The sequence below is a fragment of the Papaver somniferum genome, chromosome 5, assembly GCF_003573695.1.
Source record: "Papaver somniferum cultivar HN1 chromosome 5, ASM357369v1, whole genome shotgun sequence".
Classification (NCBI taxonomy): domain Eukaryota; kingdom Viridiplantae; phylum Streptophyta; class Magnoliopsida; order Ranunculales; family Papaveraceae; genus Papaver; species Papaver somniferum.
Genome location: NC_039362.1, coordinates 36,229,213 through 36,248,391, shown reverse-complemented (window position 1 = coordinate 36,248,391; position 19,179 = coordinate 36,229,213). Strand labels below are relative to the sequence as shown.

The 19,179-nt window shown below is 37.5% G+C and overlaps 1 non-coding gene and 1 pseudogene across 1 annotated transcript; one reads left to right on the top strand and one right to left on the bottom strand.

Annotated features, from left to right (window-relative positions):
• Positions 1-173: 173 nt before the first annotated feature.
• LOC113281381 lies at positions 174-18,228 on the bottom strand (annotated as a pseudogene).
• On the top strand, positions 14,503-14,582 carry TRNAL-UAG. The gene has a single exon. It is a non-coding gene; the product is annotated as a tRNA-Leu (tRNA).
• Positions 18,229-19,179: the final 951 nt, after the last annotated feature.

Below are 19,179 nucleotides of genomic sequence, written 5' to 3'. Positions count from 1 at the left end.
ATAGCAAAAAAATAAAACTACAGAATGACTTTACCAATGGAGATTAAATATTGCTAACTGCGTGTTTCCTGTTAAGCTATTTCTTCAAAATTCGAATGGCTTTACTATTTGTTGCTTTCACAGATCATTAGCTTCTTCAATAACCTCTACTTCATAATATTCAATGAATATCATCAGTCAATTACAACAAGCTTGTTGTAATCCTCGCCAGAGATTGCTCTTTCCATGACAGCCAATGGTGTCATGTCATTCCCACCTTCTAAAAACAATTTCACCAAATTCTTCGAAAACCCACCCACTAATGCCACACCTTTCTGGTTACTCAGCACTGGTGTTGCTTTCGAGTCTTTAAGGTTCCAAAACACAATCTCAGGAACAGACGTATACCAGTACCTTTTAAATTTCCTACGTATTGCCTCATAATCAGTCTCCCAATCATTCTTTGAAGCCTGATCAAACTCCATATCGCTGAAAACAAAAAGTCTTTTTTATCATCTGGTCTTCTGTCAACTTCCCTTCATAAGCGACTCGCAATATTAATTTGAAAACCTTTTTAAAATCAGTTGACATTTCCCAATGCATTCTTTCAATGGACTTTATCTTCGAGCGGAGGTTATGACCTTTAATCTTCTGCAATTTAGGGTCAGAACAGAACTAAAAGTTATTAAGTTCCCTTTCCATGGGTCTTCACTCAATTCCGATATCAACAAACCAAGAGCTACAGACACCTCCAAGGGAGTTCCTTTCATACTTCCTGATACATCACATATTGCAAGACAATCTTTCAGTTTACCAGCTTTCGGCAGATCATCCACCATTCTTTTCCATTGAAGCTCCGCGACACTGGAACCATGTTCATTATCATATTCTAAAGACTTGATAATTTGGTGGGGTAATAATGCTCCAGCAACAATCTTTTTGTCTCCACGTTCAACACTCTCTAGATAATCCTCAAACCGTTCTTTATCATGCTTACCAAAGACACCCTTGTAATTTTTCATTGCAACTGACGGAACTCGGTTATATGGCAACTCTTTCCAGTTATTAGAACTCATATAAATCTCAGGCGATTGCAATGCTCTACGAAGAGGGACAAGATATTCTTTCCTCAACCTATCACGTATCCTGTAAGTGTAGTAAGCTTCTTTAATATGTTCATACTCAGGACTTGAGTTACGCGGAAAAACTCTTCTCGTCATACCCTCGCATAACAATGTAGACTGATCGAAGGAATAATCCAATGAAGGACACCATTTGGCTGCTAAAATGATCTTTTTAGGTTTACCAGATTTCAAGAACTCTAAATCCGAAACTAAACATTCTGCAAATAATTCAGAAATCTTATCATGCAAGAATCTGTAGTCAGGATCGCGCTTATACCTTTCCATTGCCTTTTTTGCTTTCGCATCTCTCTTTTCCTTCCTGAGAAAACTAATTGTTTCCTTCCTCACTTCAATGTTAGTTATTGAAGACTAATTAATTATTTCCTAAAGTTAGTCGTGGTTATTTAGGGAAGGGGTTTCCTAAACCGGTTAGAATTCTTGGTGGCCAAGTTTGTAACCTATATAAATAGGTAGTTAGGCCTTGTAGAATTTGTACATTGTGTAGAAAACGATTAAGAGATAGGTGAGAGATTTCTTGTATAGCTTTTAGGTCTAAAGCTAGGGTTTCGTTGTGAGAGCATATTGGTGAGGAACAAGAGACAAGGTTATCGTCTCGGGTAATTGTTCTGTGTAACCAAGGGTTTTCTGGGATTCACACGACGCTGTAATCGTTTTTCTTCATAGTGGAATTGAGTTGGTGCGGCTCAAAGTGGACGTAGACAATATGTATAAGTTGTATGTATTGGTCGAACCACTATAAATCTTGTGTCTTGTGAGTTGATTTATCTTTCTCGTATTATTATGGTCGCTTGTGCTTGGTTTACTTATTATTCATCATAATATCTCAAGATCCGTTATTCCGCGGTTGTCAGTGATTATTCCCTAAGAAAATCCTGACAACTGGTATCAGAGCTCGGGTTAGAGCTTTAGGGTTTATCGTAGTACGATTGGAGCGGGAGTTATGGGTGATAATAACGAAAGTATGGTAGCTAGGGTTAAAGTTTTTAATGGGAAGAACTTTGCGTTTTGGAAGTCTCAGATGGAAGACTACCTATATGAGAAAGACATTGCTGATCCATTGGGCGGAGTTGCGAAAAAGGGAGCACGCAAAGACGATGAATGGACAACTCTTGATCGCAAGTGTGTAGCCGTGATCCGTAGATGTCTAACGGAGGAAGTCTATAATAACGTACAAGAGGAAACTAGTACGAAGGATCTTATGGATAAACTTGAAAATTTGTATCAAAACTCATCAGCTTCGGGAAAGATTATGTTGTGTGAAAAATTATTTAATCTGAAGATGCAAGAAGGCGAAGCGATTTCAGCACATCTTGGGAAGTTTAAATCAATTATTTCTCAGCTTTCAAAAGTTAATATTACTTTTGATGATGAAGTTCAAGCTTTACGGTTGTTGTCGTCATTACCAAAGAGTTGGGAGACTGCAAGGACAACCATTAGGAATTCCGCAGGGAGCGAGAAGTTGAAGCTTGATGATGTGCAACAAAGGTTAATTGTTGAAGAGGATAGAAGAGTAGAACAAGGTTATGTTTCTAGTTCTTCAAGCTCGGCCTTAAGTATGCATGAAGAAGATAGAGGCAGGAGTTCAAATAGGAACAACAACAACAAATCCAGATGGAAGTCTAGAGGGAATTCTAGGGGGAGATCTCAATCTCGACCTAGAGGTGTTGTTGAGTGTTGGGCGTGTAAGAAAGTAGGACACTTCAAGCGCGATTGTCCGGAAAACAAAGGTGCTAATAATGGTGGAAACAAAGGTAATCAAGAAGAGGTCAACGTAGTTGCAGCTGCGGAACCAGTGAATGTCCTTGTTGATAACAGGAAGATGATTACTGAAGGTTTTCTACTACTCTCTGAGGACAAGCAAGATGAGTCTTGGATTATAGACTCGGGAGCTTCTTTTCATGCGACAGGTGATAAGAGTATTATGATCTCTTATAAAGAAGGATGCTATGGCCAAGTATTCTTGGGTGACGGTGAAGCATGCGACATCATCGGTTTGGGTGATGTGATCTTGAAAGTCAATGGTTCGACATGAAAATTGAAGGATGTACGACACGTTCCAAATTTGAAGAAGAACTTGGTGTCTATGGGCCAAGTTTGTGATGATGACTGTGAAGTTGTGTTAACGAAACACAATTGGAAAGTGAAGAAAGGAGCTATGGTATTAGCTCGTGGAGTTAGAGTCGGTACTCTATACCGGACTTCAGATGGAACTACTTTAGCAGTGGCTAGTAGCGATGAAGACACTAACTTATGGCATAGAAGATTAGGGGACATGAGTGAGAAGAACATGAAGATTCTATGTTCGGGAGGATATCTACCTAAGGTGAAGTCTGTTGATATGAGTTTTTGTGAAGACTGTGTTCTTGGAAAACAAAAACGGGTTAGTTTTAGCAGAGGAGGAAGAGACTTGAGAAGTGCAAAACTTGATTTGGTTCACACGGATGTATGGGGACCAATTGATGTTGCATCTCACAGCGGGTTCCAATATTATGTCACCTTTATTGATGATCACTCAAGGAAGGTGTGGCTTTACTTCATGAAGAATAAGTTCGAGGTGTATGAAGTGTTGAAGAAGTGGAAAACTTTGGTTGAAACAGAAACTGGTCTGAAGTTGAAGTGTCTAAGGTCAGACAACGGTGGTGAGTATGACAAAACAGAATTCTTACAATTATGTGCTACAAATGAAATTCGTTTGGAGAGGACAGTTCCAAGGACACCACGGGAGAATGGAGTAGCAGAACGTATGAATTGGACGTTGAATGCACGTGCAAGGTGCATGAGGTTGCAGTCTGGTTTGCCCGAGACCTTCTGGGCACATGCAACAGAGACGGCTGCTTATCTAATTAACAGGACACCTAGTAGTCCATTAGATATGAAGATACCAGAGGAGGTTTGGACTGGCAAAAAGGTAAATCTTTCCTATTTGAAAGTTTTTGGTTGTGTTGGTTATGTTCATCTTAGTCCCGGTGAGAGGTCTAACACAGGTGCTCAAGCAAAGAAGTGTATATTCCTTGGTTATGGAATTGACGCTTTTGGGTATAAACTTTGGGACTATGAGGGTCACAAAATTATTAGAAGTAGAGATGTCACTTTTAATGAGAATGAGTTGTACAAGGACAGGAATACAACACAAGTTGAAGATGTCAGGTCAAGCAACGTCGATAAGGAGTTGTATATCGATATTAATGATGTTTCTGGAAGAAGTGTGGAACAAGAAGAGCATGATGTTGCTGATGGCAGAGAAGTACAAGTTGAAGATACTTCTATTGCAGTGGGAGTTATTCCTACAGTTTCACAAGAAGTACGAAGATCGTCAAGAACTCCTAAACCAAACCCAAGGTATGCTTTGAATTATCTATTACTTACGGATGGAGGCGAACCTGAAGATATTAAGGAAGCACTAGCGGCTGACGATGATTCAGGCAAGTGGAAACTTGCTATGGAGGATGAGATAAATTCACTTGATGAGAATGTCACTTGGGTGTTAGTAAAATTACCAAGAGGTAAGAAGGCGTTGCATAACAAGTGGGTTTATCGGATGAAATCTGAAGCAAATGGAGAAATTCGCTACAAGGCGAGGTTGGTTGTGAAAGGTTTCCAAAAACCTGGTGTTGATTACAACGAGATATTTTCTCCAGTTGTGAAGATGACTACTATTCGAGTAGTGTTAAGTCTAGTGGCTTCTGAAGATCTCTACCTTGAACAGTTGGATGTAAAGACAACTTTTCTTCATGGTGACCTAGATGAAGAAATTTACATGAAGCAGCCAGAAGGATTCATAGTAAAAGGCAAGGAAGAGATGGTGTGCAAGCTAAAGAAGAGTTTGTATGGTTTAAAACAAGCCCCGAGACAGTGGTACAAGAAGTTTGATAACTTCATGCATAGAAGTGGTTACTCACGGTGTAATGCAGATCATTGTTGTTACTTCAAAAGGAATGGTTCTGACTACATCATTTACTGTATGTGGATGATATGTTGGTTGCCGGAACATCTCTACAAGAAGTTGAGAATTTGAAGAAACAATTAGCAAGTGAGTTTGCTATGAAAGATCTTGGTGAAGCAAAGCAGATTCTTGGTATGAGGATCATAAGAGACAGAGCTAAGGGTGTACTTATGCTTAGTCAGGCTGAATATATTGAACGAGTGTTGAAAAGGTTCAATATGGAGAATGCTAAACCAGTTAGTTCTCCACTTGGAAGTCAAATTCGTCTTTCAAGTATGCAGTGTGCGAAGACAGATGAAGAAAAGGAGTACATGTCTAACGTACCATATTCTTCGGCTATTGGGAGTCTAATGTATGCTATGGTGTGCACGAGACCGGATATTGCACATGCAGTGGGAGTAGTGAGTAGATATGCAAGCAACCCAGGAAAACAACATTGGGAATGTGAAGTGGATTCTCAGGTATTTGAGAGGTAACACAAACGTACCATTGTGTTATGGAAAAGGTGGTTCTATCTTGAGGGGTTATGTGGATGCAGACTTCGCAGGTGATGTAGATAAAGGGCGAAGTACGACCGGTTATGTTTATACTATGGGGTCAGCTGCAGTGAGTTGGAACTCACGTTTACAGAAGTTGCTGACATTGTCTACTACGGAAGTGGAGTACGTAGCGGTGACGGAAGCGAGCAAGGAGATGATTTGGTTACAAGGATTATTAACTGAGTTGGGAAAGGAACAAGAAGATAATGTTCTGTTTAGCGACAGTCCAAATGCTATACATTTAGCCAAGAACTCGGCCTATCATGCTAGGACGAAGCATATAGATATCCGTTATCATTTCATTCGGGATCTCTTAGAAGAAGGAGATTTGAAGCTCGAGAAGATTCTTGGTTCGAAGAATCCGGCGGATATGTTTACCAAGGGAGTTACATCAGACAAGCTAAAGCTCTGCAAGGCTTTAGTTGGTCTCTCAGAATGAGGATCTGGGAGGGGAGCCGCACTAACAAGGAAGATGTTTTAGCACCGTCAATCCAAAGTTGAAGAATGGAAGACAATCAATAAGTCTTCAAAGTGAGAGATTGTTAGTTATTGAAGACTAATTAATTATTTCCTAAAGTTAGTCGTGGTTATTTAGGGAAGGGGTTTCCTAAACCGGTTAGAATTCTTGGCGGCCAAGTTTGTAACCTATATAAATAGGTAGTTAGGCCTTGTAGAATTTGTACATTGTGTAGAAAACGATTAAGAGATCGGTGAGAGATTTCTTGTATAGCTTTTAGGTCTAAAGCTGGGGTTTCGTTGTGAGAGCATATTGGTGAGGAACAAGAGACAAGGTTATCGTCTCGGGTAATTGTTGCGGTGTAACCAAGGGTTTGCTGGGATTCACACGACGCTGTAATCGTTTTTCTTCATAGTGGATTTGAGTTGGTGCGGCTTAAAGTGGACGTAGACAATATGTACAAGTTGTATGTATTGGTCGAACCACTATAAATGTTGTGTCTTATGAGTTGATTTATCTTTCTCGTATTATTATGGTTGCTTGTGCTTGGTTTACTTATTATTCATCATAATATCTCAAGATCCGTTATTCCGCGGTTGTCAGTGATTATTCCCTAAGAAAATCCTGACATTCAACCCTTTTCAACTCATCGGAAATCCTTTCTTCTCAAGATTTCGTAATACTAGCAGTTTTTAATCTCTTATTGGGATTTGATGTAGATCTTATTCCCCTGCATCTGAAATTCCCAGATTTGTTTTTCCTCCCTCTTTCTCTCTTTTGAATTTCATGGACATCAATACCTTCAAGTAACCTATAAAGAATTTCAGGCAAATCTTTGAAATAACCAAAACCAGCAATAGATTTAAGATTACAAGCTAGGGTTTTAGGATGATGTTTATGAAGCCATAAGGCAGCAGCATAGAACCCTTCTCTATCTGATTTTCCAGTTCCTCTAATTCCTCTCAAGTTACAAACTAGCTTCAGAGCTTTCAATGGGTTATAATTCCAAGCTAATTCTAATCTTTCGGTTACACTTTCAGCTGGTGTATTAGGAACTACATGGAAGAAGAAATCAAGTAACGGGTTCCCACTAGAATTGAAAGTTGATGATCCGTTCTCTGTATATCCTTTATCGGAAACATGGGAAGCATCAATTGCTGGATTTTGTTGTTTGATATAGATTTGTGGAGGACCAAGAAGCTGATGATGAACAGTTGCAGAAGACATTGTTTTTGATTGAATTGAGTTTTTTGTTTTACTTCAGGGAAGGGAATAGATTTGCTATTCAGAGGTGTGGGGAAGAATTGATATAAATAAGGTGGAAGAAACTTGGTGGCCAAGAAACCGTCGGCTTACCAAATTCTTTACCGACCAAAAGAAGAAACCGTCAACTTTCCTAGTCGGTTACTGACTAACTCCTTTGCTATTCTAAACCTGCTTGAAGCTAATGGCACACAGTGCCCAAACCAGAGAAACTGAAAAAAGCTTGACTGCATACAGAATGTTAAGTCTTACACACACAATCCAGACAAGGGTATATGTACTAAGAACTGAGAAAGAGAGGTTAACCTGACACAGAAAACAGAGCAGTTCTAGCCTTCGTAGCTGTCAATTTAACTTTTGTACTTCCACTTTTTCCGTGCACTTCATCTTGAAAATATGATCTGTCCCTGCTGTCATCAACCATGCTGTCAAATTTCGGCTCGACTTGCTTTGATCAGCAAAGTAAGTTTTATTTAGCGAAACTAAAACAAGTAAAAGTGTAAACAGGAACATAGGAAATTCTTGATTGTGATAACAATAAGGGGGCAGAAGGGAGAAAGTGCTTCCTGACCTCCCACAGAGAACGGCAAAGCACCTGCAGTGGAATTCTCTTGATGCAACAACAACTTCTCAGATCAGCCACAAATGGAAGCAAGTCGTTACAAACTCCAATCTAATCTTCATTCAGAAGAATTCTATCCTTCCCTTCCCATGAGGCAGAGAATGCCTATAAAGCTTCTCCCTTCCAGAATTTAGAAGCTCATCCTTCAATGTCATCAGGTTTGTTGTCATGTTCTTTACCAGTCCGCGTTTTTCCAATACAGATTAGAAGAAACACCCCTTTCCCTGGTAAGAAAGTTATTCGCAGTCGTTAAAGAAAAAAGTTATTCGCAGTCGTTCAAGAAAAAAAAATATTAGACTACACAATCATTCTGCACTTCAACTATTTAATGATACCGAGAGGCATTAAAAGAATAATATATGTATATTGCAAACAGTATATCCTCTTCAATTGGTGATTATTAAAGTGAGAATTCACGATATAACCTACATGCACAGATCTTTGAAATCTCAAATTACTAACTTCCACCAACTCATCGTGTTACGCAACTCATCTATGGTTCTTAGCCTTATGAATCCCCTGATCATTGGTTCAGTACAGATTACATTTAAGGTAGGAGGTGAGAGGCTGAGAGCTAGGTACTATCAAGCATTTCAGCAACTGAAACATGATAAAAACCAGATCAAAATACATACGCATTTTGTGCAGCTCTCTTATAGCACAAGGAGTGCAGTATTTACTTCCGAATAATCATGCATGAAATTTTAAATTCAAAGTTTCAATTAAGGCAATGGCTAAATCACATAAGATATATTGCAAGAAATACTAATGAAAGAAGATATTTGATTCCTTTTGTCTGGTTTTCTGACCCCACCAACAGCACTACACAAACTCTTCTAACACACTTTACTGCATTTCTAGTCTTTTTCTCACATATCTCGTCTTCCTTCTTAGTTCTACTACTACTGCTATCCCATGAGATTAGACCCCCATTTATCTGGAAAAACCCAAACTCTTCTACTCAACTGTCACACTGTTCAAAGCACTATTCCGTTTCTCACCTTTTATTTACTTATGATTTTACAGTGAGGCTAGCTAGAACTAGTGGCAGTGTCCTAAATAACACTCTTTGGTTCAACAATCAACTGAGATGTCAAAAACAGAGGTGGATTCTCTTTAGATGCTACCACAAATGATAAAGGCAGAATTGTTGCAGAGAGAAGTGTTTTCTAATTATTTTAAGCAACGCGTTCATGAGCTGTCAACTTTTTTCTACAAGATTATGCATTGGGAATTTCCAACCAACAAAGTCCTAATAAGTTTAAGAACGCCAGTTTCTTTCAGAAATAATTATGAAAGATGGAACTATAAACAAGAACTAACTAGTATTACTCTAGTAGTAAAATAGAAGAAGGGCATGAAAAAAAATGCATGAGAACGATTTCGTGATTTTGACTTCTTTTAGAGTAAACCACAGTCAGATACTCTCAAGGTTACCAGTAAAATTTATATTAAGATCCAGTGCATATGTAAGTCTGGGTGCAATCCAGGACCTTGATTTCACTAAAGTTCAACTTCAACATGCTATTGAAATGAACAATTCAAGTGTAATGCTATCAATAAAAATCATTAACCGTTACATCTACTCCATAAAATTTATGTTTATCACATATGAATACTATATTATGCTTGTTGAGATGGATCTTCCAGGAATGATAAAGATGTGGTAATCCATTTTTACAAGTTTATTACATAATGTTCGTGCAGATGATAAACCAATTTCTGTATGGAGCAGAGGTAACGAGTACCAATATGTTTTTCTGATTGATAAGCATGACATTAAGATTGCTCATCTAAATAAAATGTTCTACTGGTACATTTTTTCTTTAACTGTCTAATGGCACATTTATAAAGTTACTTGTTTTCCAAAAAGTAGTACAGACACAAACACTTATCTTAAATTAAGTTTCACTGGTACAGAGTTTCTTTGTGTCTGGCAGAATGATGAGGAAAATAAAGAAAACCAATCTCTGTCTTAATCCAAAAGTCAAGCTTTCACAAACACCAAGTGACTACAGGCCAATTTCCCTTTGCAACTCAGCTTACAAATTAATATTAAAGATATTAGCTCCAAGATTGAAGCTTTTCCTGGAAAGAATCATCTTACCAATGCAAGCAGCTTATGTCCTTGGTAAAAAATTACAGGCACATCATCACTGTAGCTCATGAACTGATCCACTGTATGAAGAAAAAGAAAACCAAGAAGGGATACAAGGCATTGAAGTTGGATATGTCAAAGGCATTTGATTGTGTGGAATGGCCATTCTTAGATAGCACTATGAAGAAGCTTGGTTTCAGCAGTAAATGGTGCTCTCTTATCCAATAATGGATAAGGCAAGGTGATCCCATATCACCCTACCTTTTTTTACTTACAATGGAAGTTTTCACTAGAGCTTTAACACAGGCAGAACAAGAAGGGAAAAAACGAGGCATCAAGATAGCCAAACATGCTCCACAAGTCGCCCACCTCCTTTTTGCAGATGATTGTCTGTTTTTCTCTAAAGCAAACATTCATAACGCTAACAATCTTTTACAAGTCACAAAAAAACTTCAGTGAAGCCTCAAATCAGCAAATAATTTTCAGAAATCATCCATATTCTTTTCTAAGTATCTCCGTCCAAGGCATTGTAGAATGCTTACTAGAAGACTTAAGATGAGAAGAATGAATTTGGAGGAACAGTAACTTGGGTTACCATTATTCTTGAACATGAAAAAGACTTCTTCTTTTTCTAGTATTGTGGATAACATGAATCAAGACTAACAAGGTAGAAAGGCAGATTTATGACACAATCTGGAAGAAGTGTAATGGTAAAACATGTCCTTAATGCAATGCCACTACATCAAACGTGCACTTCCAAGATTCCTGAAAGCACCATAAAGTAGATGGATAAAGCTCAAAGAAGATTCTGGTGGGACAAGCCAGATGGTAAAGGAGTTTTTCTTACTTCCTGGACTAAAATTTGCAACATAAGCTTAATCTTTAAAACAGAAGTACTACCCCAACATTTCTCTTCTGCATTCACAGATAAAGAAGTATATAGGGCAGTCAGCAGTGTGGATTTCATAAGACAACACAGTTTTTGGATGTTGGGTAATGGTCAGAACATCTTGACTTAGAAAAATTGAGTGTTTGGACTTCATGAACCCCCAAAACCAGCACATTCTAACATTGCCAATGATCAATACACCACAATTGCAGAGCTTATCGATCCACACACCAAAGACCTGGAAGAATCGGGTGAATCAGCAGATTTTCCAACCTGAAGCAGTGGACCTGATTTTGGAAACGAGAATTCTTGTTGTGGAAGGCAGAGTAGCTCCGCATTGACCAGGAATGGTCAGTTTCCAGTTAAATCTGCATATAACAAGTTGGTGGACCTGAAGCACAACAGCAGACTGACTTATAACAGAGATGTTGCTAAATTCTGAAAGTTTCTATGGACATACAGACTCTCCCTAGAGTTGAGAATTTTCCCTGGAAATGTATGTGCGATATTGTACCATCAAATGAGTGACTGGCAAGAGTTGTAGGATATGGAGGATTGGAGGGGAACTGTGCAAGATGTGCAATCATGAAACTGAATCTACGAAGCATATATTGTGGGACTGTCACTTTGCTAGGGCAGTACGGATGTTGGAGCCATAAGAAGCATGGAATCAGCTGACACTTCAATTCAATAATGGATCATCAGCTGGTTTGAAAATGACTATACTAAAACTGATGAAGATTGGGTTGTTAAATTGGCAAACACAAATCTGGGAGATTTAGAAGGCTAGATGTAGATGTGTCTTCCTAAAAAGCCAAATGCAGTTGAGGTTATAAGATGCATCCAGAATCTTAATGTCTCTACTAGAAAAGGAATGAAATGGAAATGCACCTCAAATAGTTATGAGACAGCTGATTCTGAGAATCTCAATTGGATTGTGATGCTTCTTTTAAAAATCAGAAAACCAAACTGCAATTGGTATAATTTTTTGGAATTTCACAGGTGGATTTGAAAGAGCACGACGCATACATGCAGCTGGATACGTAAGAATAGAGCAAGCAAAGTGTGAGATATTGAGGAAATCTACGGAGTGAGGAGCCGAGTTGAGACTACAACAAGTACGGTTTGAACTTGACGCAAAACTGGTAGCTGAAGCAGTGAACTCCAATCACCTTGCAGTAGCCTAGGAGAATCAATCCACTATTCTAGATATTAAAAATATGTTTAGCACTAGACAATTATGGAAGTGCAGATTTATCAGATGAAAATGTAATAAGCTGATAGATTAGCTAGGCATGCTAGCATGTTTCAAAATTTCACAAGTCTGAATAATTATTCCTCCTAACTTCACCGCAAATGCTGTATTGGAGGATAGTAAGTTAGTAACTATGTAGCTTCTCAAATTTAGTCAATCCATTTTTATCAATATGAAATTTCACTGCTAATATTGAGGGTACCTCAGCTATGATTCCTTTGTAAGAATTACAAGACTCAAACACTGTTCGTATGTCTATCCTACTACCTCTAGTATTAGAACGATTTTTTGGGGACCATGATTTTTTTGGGGGACCATGGTTTTATTTTGGGTAAAGACATTAGAAGTAATTGTAGGTCACCCCATATCTAGTTATTCATTTAATACCTAATCTACCCTCTTAATTAATTCTAGGTTATGATTAGTGAATGATTTAATTAAAAATAATTAGTGAGATTAAATTAAAAGATGGGTTTATTATTAGTTGAGTAGAATTATTGAGAGAGTAGAGTTAGAGAAGATAAAGGAGAAAAACATGGAAAATAGATTTTTTTTCCAATTCACTAAGTTTGAGTATTCAAATGATGAAAACTCATCTGATTCTTCATCTCCATCCTCTCCTAGAATATTTGTTAATCTTTAAAATGATCCGGCTTTGAACTGGATTTTGAACAGTTCGGTTACTTTATATGAAGAACAAGTAACCGAACTCATCTGAAGCTGTAGTTCGGTTACTTTATATGAAGAACAAGTAATCGAACTCATCTGAAGTTGTAGTTCGGTTTCCCCGTGAGACGAACAAGTAACCGAACTCATCTGAAAGTGTAGTTCGGTTACATGTTCCAAACACGCAGGTTAGCGAACTCTCTAATAATAGAATTTCTAGGAGTTACAGCGTTATGTTCGGTTGGTTCGCAAACTGCATGCACTTTTGATCTAACCGAACTTTACGTAATATAAGAATATATAAGTTTACAAAGTTCGGTTCTTTCGCAAACTTGAACCTAATAGCTAACCAACAGAACTTTGAGTTCGGTTTCTGCATAAAATTGTGAAGTTACCGAACTTAACAAGCAAACAAAAAATGTGAAGTTCCAGCGTCTATAGGCTAAGTTCGGTTACTTTACAGTTTTAAAATTTTTTGCAAAAAAAAACGAACTTTATTGGCTAAGTTCGGTTATTTTGGAACTCAACATAGTGGCCACAACAACACAGTTCAGTTAGACTGGATTTTTTAACACCGTGGGCTTACATCTATGAGCCGAACCTCACATAATTTTTCTTCCAGATCACACAGGACTAGGTTCGGCTCATTATGATATTTTTAAACAAGCCGAACTAGTTGGTTCGGCTCATAACAATAACACTTTCAGCTTGCCGAACTGTTCATTAGTTGTCAATATCCAGGTTTCAGATCAAGGTCCGACGCATAATTTAGGTGAGTTGTGAGCCGAACCTAGGTTCGGCGCATAATTTAGTTGCGTTGTGAGCCGAACCTAAGTTCGGCGCATAATGTTGTTGTTTTTTAAGCCGAACGGTTCTTCAAATTTTCAGCCTGAAAGTGTATATGAACAGTTCGGCTGATACGATTTTCATTATATAAGCCGAACCATTAACATTTTTTATTCCAGAACTCTCAGGAATAGGTTCGGCTTTCTAGGAAAATTTTATACAAGCCGAACTAGTGTCTAGCAAATGTTCGGCGCATACCTAAACAGTTTCAGTTAGCCGAACTGTTCATAAAGGGATCGGTTCGGCTCATAAATGTAAGTCGAACCTTTTCATCCTCCAATGGTTTGGGAATCATTGGTGTAGTTGATGTGCATTTTCCTAGGTTTTTTAGATGATATATGACCCTCCTCATCCTCCATTGAATCAAGAATTAGAATTTTCTCACTTTCTCTTTCTCTTTCTCTCCTTCTTAACCAAACCAAAATTTTGATTTTTTTTCCTCAAATTTTTCATCTAAACAACTCTTATAATTCTGAAAATTATTTTAATCACTAAACAAAATATTTAATCACTAATCAAGATTATTAACACTAATACGTAAAGGGCAGATTTGCCATTAAAAAAAATTTGGGTTAAGGGGTTATCTGATTTTGCTATTTCACAACCTTTTTTGTCTTCATTCAGTATGTCTTGGAAGATTTTGGTATGCCCAATATTATGGTTCGCTTTTTTACCCAGCAGGGGCGGACTAGGATTTACGTGGGAGGGGCTTGGGCTTAACTGTTTTTTTCTGGCGGCGGCAAGTAAACTCTTTCTCTCTATAGGATTAGTAACAAGGATAGAATGCATATATCACTTCAGACAGTTTGGCCGAGTGGTCTAAGGCGCCAGATTTAGGCTCTGGTCCGAAAGGGCGTGGGTTCAAATCCCACAGCTGTCATTTTTTTTTGCTTTTCTTTTTTCTAGCCCTCTAAATCACCAGGGCTGGCCATTAACAAGTCAAATTCTAGCTCACACACACTTCAATCTATAAATTTCTACCACTAACATTAAATACGTATACTGTATTTTCTTAAAGAGTACTACGGGTATGATCCCTCTTTAGGAAGTAGAAGACTCAATATCGTTCCACTTTAATACTCTAACAAGTATAAAGTAGAGCCCCAATATATATGTATATTTTCTTTTAGATTCTAGCCTGTGAAAAGCAAGCAAGCAAAAAATAGGGCGTGTTGAATTGTCCCACAGTGTGTTTGACAAAGAACCCCAATTGGCTGAGTTGGCGCACAAAAATGTCATGCTGTTTGGAAGATCTCATTAAAGACCCCCCAAACTTTAGCAAAACTTAGCATACCTCCAAGAACAACAGAGAGATGGGAGTAAAAGGTGAGATCTTTTAGAACCATCTATTTCAATGTTAGCTACAAGCCTACAAGCCAACAATTAAAGTATTGCAGACTCAAAACAGGGTTAAAATATTATACATATTAAATTTCCAGACACTAAACCAGAAAAAGGTATGAGCATGCATACATACTATGAACTGAGAGAAAGATTAACGAAGTTACACTATGTTTAATTACCAAGTGTTTAGATGTCAATAATAGCCACTTCGATTTGTAAATCCAAGTTTAAAAGAATGAAAAAAAAAAAAAAAAAAAAAAAAAAAAAAAAAAAAAAAAAAAAAAAAAAAAAAAAAAAAAAAAAAAAAAGGAAAATTGAACAGCGCGACAGGAACTATGAAACCAAAGTAGCCCGTGACTCGTATATATGAACAAATGTGAACAAGAACTTATTGCCTAATCTCTAGTAAAACATGACAGCATAGTATGGACAAATGTGAACAAGAACCTACTGCCTACTCTCCGTTAAAACATGAAAGCATAGAAATATCTTCATAACAATAGGCAATAAAGATAAAGTATAAATTACTAACTGTATAAATTTCAATTCTAATTGCTTCGATCAGCAAGGTTAAGTTTTATTTCAAGAAAGTAAAACAGATAAAAAAAAAATGTAAACAGCAACATAAGGAACTATGAGATATGACCACTTATTTGTGATTTGAATAATCAGACAAAAGTTAGAAGGTGCTTACTTGTTATGCCTAAAACGGGTCAGAAAGAGCGGTAGAACACCTGCAGTGAGATTCCTTGCTGCGATGACTATCTCTTAGCTCAGACACAAAGGAACGCAAGCCGTTACAAACTCCAACTAGATCTCCATCGAGATAAAACTTAACTCAATGAGGCAGAAAATACCTTATCTACAAGCTTCTCTATCCCACCTCAAAATGATATCCTTCAACGGGCTCCATCAGGTTTGTGGTCATATTTTTTACCAGCTTGCATTTTTTTCCTAATCGGGTAACAAAGAAAAGCCAATTTCCCTATATGAAGGTTTGCTGCAGTCATTAAAATAGTTAACGTTAGACTACACACTTGTGCACCTCCACTATGCAACTATAGAGAGAAACATACCGTATAATATAAATATCTGTTTACAGTCCGTAACTATTAAAGCAAGACTTCACTTAGCAAGACTTCACTTTATGACGGTATGACCTACATGCATAGATCTTTGACACCTCAAATGCTAACCATGACTTCCACCCACTCATTGCGTCAAGAACCAATCTATCATTCTTAGGCTCCAGAAAAATATGTTTATTAAAGTTTACACAGAGAGTTAAGGTAGAAGATGCTAATGGTGAGAGCTAGGTAAATATCGAGCACACCAACAACTGAATACAAGATATAAACCAGAGCAAGGTATGAATATGTGTCACAGAAGGCTTTAGAACTTCAACCATTCAACATATCAGCACAATGAGAAAACTAATATATCAAGCTTTCTTGCAGCTACAATCCATTTGTTGTAAACTAGGATGCATAGACACACCTGAACAAGTCATTTGCCATGTCACCTTAAGCATATGATGTTATTGATAAAAAAAAAATATATATTAAAGCGTCAAATATGATGCTCAACTAACTACAAAATCATGTTATACCTAATGTAATTAGGCTTAAAATATAGTCGGTATAAAAATTAAGGATTAGATCGTATGCTAGGACTTCAATTCATCAATTATGTTTTCAAAGGAGTTTGAGAGCTTTTTCACTCTTTATAACAATAACTTTAAATATCTACTTAAGGTACCCGCATATCCTATTTTGTTTTTTTTTTTTAGAATTTCTTGGGGAAGTGCAAAATTTCACAGGAACATCGAGGGGTAGAAAAACAACTTGGGGAAGTGCAAAATTTCACAGGAACATCGAAGGGTAGAAAAACAATAGAACAGCAAAAGTTACCTTATCTGCACCCTTGATCAGAAAGCAGCCCTGATCAAAGGCGAAACCACAATCATTATCATTTTCATTTTCACCATCACAGGAATCCTCCCAATTACACTATCCGTTTCCCCTTCACTTGTGAACTTTTCAGACAAATTGTCTTTCCCAGAGTTGTGCTTGTCATTTTTCGTAATCCTGGTGACAAAAACCGTAGATGCATATAAATTCAGACTAACCAGTCTTAAAAGGGCTGTGAAACACTAAACAACATGCTCAGTAGTAATACTTCAAAAGAGATAATTAAAACAGTACAAAAGCATTCTCCACTAGGACAAAGGAATGCCACATTCCTATCATTTAAATATCCATGGAGAAGTGAAAGCAAAAACGAATAACTGCTTGCATGTCCATCCACTATGGATGGGCAACACCTCCTTGAGCCAAATGACCCAGAATGTATCATGTGACTTCATTTCGCATGACAGCAAATCAGCCAAGTAATAGTAGTCAAACTTCAGTTAGCTTCAAGACTAAGAACATGGTAATATCCTGAGATACAATTCTACGTAGAACATAACACTATGCCTAGCAGAATTAGTTGCCGCCATACGATAAATTAAAGTGAGAGATTTCATAATTTAAGGAATTCCTCCCTGCAATAATGGAGGAATGATTGTTTTGTGCTGTCTTATTACATGTTCAATGCCACAAAAAGAACAAAAAAATTTAAATCATGAAATAGGATGACTCTTCACTAGGAGTATAATAGTGATGCTATGCTAAAATTGTGGAAAATTTGACAAAGGGAAGAAACATGGCCAATTCAATTTGATGCTGACATGCTAATACATTTTACAAAACAACAGAAAGATGAAGCAACTAAATAAAAAACTAGGGCAAACTACTACAGTATCTGATATTAATGATAAAAGCAACCAGATGCTAATCCCACCCCTGAAATGTTGAACTTAATTTTTTTGTTTGTCAAGTTTGTTCCGGACGTGTGTACTTATCATCCTCCATATAAATTAAGGTTATTAAGTGGCGTTCTTGAGAATTTTAACTGGCCTTACCTCGAATAATTCAGGAGCTTCTTTCTCAAAATTTGATCCTCTGAACTCCTTGTGATCGTGTCGTTTAAAGAAGCTAGTAACAACAACTCTAGGGCATTTGGAAATCTCGGATCGACTAGAAAGAAACTGACGCCACTAACACAGAACACTCAAGTTGTTGGAAAGAGGGTGAGACGAGAAGTCGGGAGGCTAGAGTTGGATGAGTACAAGACTACAAGGTTTGAAAAAGTTTTCAAATGCGAAAATGATAGATGCACCGTGATTTAAGCACGGCGGTGAGCACCGTGTGAGAAGGGTGGGGCCACGCCTGCCCACCCCTTCCTGATGTTGTGAACGCAGGATTTGGGACCGTCAGATCCTTCTCGGTGCACCCACGGTGCTTAAATCACGATGTATCTATCAAAGCCGTTTCAAATATTGTCAAGATGGTCACGGCTATGTAGCGGGTCCATGAGGGTATCCCGTAGGGGGAAAATATCGTTTGGTCCTTTTTAGGTGAGCCCATATCTGTTTAGTCCTTTGGGAAAACGCTTTTACTGTTTGGTCCATAATTATTTAAAAATATAAAACAGACAAAAGTACCCTTCCGTGTTAATTTTTACTTATTTTCTTGTAGCAGTTCATTCGTCAAAATGAACTCCTATTAATTTCTACTTATTTTTTCAGAAAACATATTAACCAGAGTTCATTCCAGAAATGAACTCCATATAAAAACCTAAAAAACAGAGTTCATTCCAGAAATGAACTCCATATAAAAACCTAAAAAAAACAGAGTTCATTCCATAAATGAACTCCGTATAAAAACATAGTTCATTCCGGAAATGAACTCCATATAAAAAGCTAAAAAAACATAGTTCTTTCCAGAAATGAATTCCATATAAAAACCTAAAAAAACAGAGTTCATTCCAGAAATGAACTCCATATAAAAACCTAAAAAAACAGAGTTCATTTCAGAAATGAACTCCATATAAAAACAGAGTTCATTTATGGAATGAACTGCAACATCATCATCTTCATCATCTTCGTCGTCTTCAACAGCAGCAACAACATCTTCGTCTTGAAAAACACCACCGTCTTCATCATCAACGACAGCAACAGTAGCAGATCTTTATCTTCTTCATCTTTTTCATCATCATCATCAACAGCAGAGACAAAAAAACATTCAAAA